Source organism: Pteropus vampyrus, unplaced genomic scaffold (genome assembly GCF_000151845.1).
Source record: "Pteropus vampyrus isolate Shadow unplaced genomic scaffold, Pvam_2.0 Scaffold187, whole genome shotgun sequence".
NCBI classification, from domain to species: domain Eukaryota; kingdom Metazoa; phylum Chordata; class Mammalia; order Chiroptera; family Pteropodidae; genus Pteropus; species Pteropus vampyrus.
The window spans coordinates 473227-474380 of NW_011888968.1; the positions used below are offsets into that span (position 1 = coordinate 473227).

General features: G+C 62.0%; 1 protein-coding gene across 1 annotated transcript in view; it reads right to left on the minus strand.

The window, feature by feature from the left end:
• KCNQ1 (potassium voltage-gated channel subfamily Q member 1) overlaps window positions 1–1154 on the minus strand; it is a 318108-nt gene that overhangs the window by 25220 nt on the left and 291734 nt on the right. The window lies entirely within an intron of this gene.

Here is a 1154-nt window from a genome sequence, read left to right on the forward strand (position 1 = left end):
CTCTGCCGGGGCGGGGGCGGGGGCGGGGGGGTGGGAGAGCGGCAAAGCCACACTGTCTCCCCAGCAGTTGTGGTGACACCTGTTGGGGACGGTGCGGTGGGGGCCGTGCTGGCAGCTGACAGCGGGGCCGGGGGAAGGGTCACCAGACTGGGGTTGGGGGCTCGGCAGCTGGGCCAACAGCAACTGGAGCAGGGAGGGCTGCGCCCGGGGGCGGGGGAGGGGAGCACCGAGTGGCAATGCCCCCAGCACTCGGCTCGGAATGTGCAGCACGAGTTTTGGGGCTGAGAAAGGCCTTTTTGCTTCTCTGAGGACATCTGGGATATGCACGCTGAGCGGGCTGGGCAAAAAAAAAAAAAAAGGGTTCAGGACACGCTCCCCTGGTCTTGGGGACAGGAGAGCCTGGGTGCTTTCTGTGAGGGCCACGGGGCGGACGCTCCTGCAGCAGACACCCCAGGCCGAGATGGGGAGTTTAGACGTTAATGCCTATTCTGCCGTAAAACAGAAACAAGCCTTTGCAGATACTGGTAGTTTGAGAACTGCTGAGTTAAACAAAATTAGGTTCTTTCGCTGGGGGCCCTCTCAGGGCCTTTAGTGTGCAAATGAGCACCTTCTGCACAAACGTGGGGAACAGGCGGGGAGCGGGGAGTGCTTGAGAGGATTCTGAGACTTCTCTGACGGAGGATCTGGGGTCCCCGGCTGGAATTCTGGGCAGCGTCTTAAGGGTTCTGGTTTTCCTCGGCTGTGGGGAGGGGTGGTCTTGAGTGGTTCCTGTCCCGTCCCGCGGGCTCTGCCCAGCGCTGTCCCCTGAGCTTTCCTGTCCACGGACCCCTGGCTGAGCCTCCCGAAGGCACCAGAAACCAGCATTGGGGGGCCCGTTCCTTTGTGGGGTGGCCGGTGGCCTCGGTGCCAAACTGGACAACCTGTTGGGCCCCCCGCCTTCCTGGGGCCAACACCACCACTGGGTCAGCTTCATTCTGGGGGCATCGATGCCTGCACAAAGCCGGGGGGCCCAGGGCAGCCACGCGGCCCTCGTCCTGGGGTCCAAAAGGGGTTCAGGGAACTGCTCAGAAACTGGCTGGAGCCACGGAAAGAGCTGTCGTGGGTTCTGTCCAATGGAGTTAAAAACATCTGACTGTGACCACAAAAATGCTGGC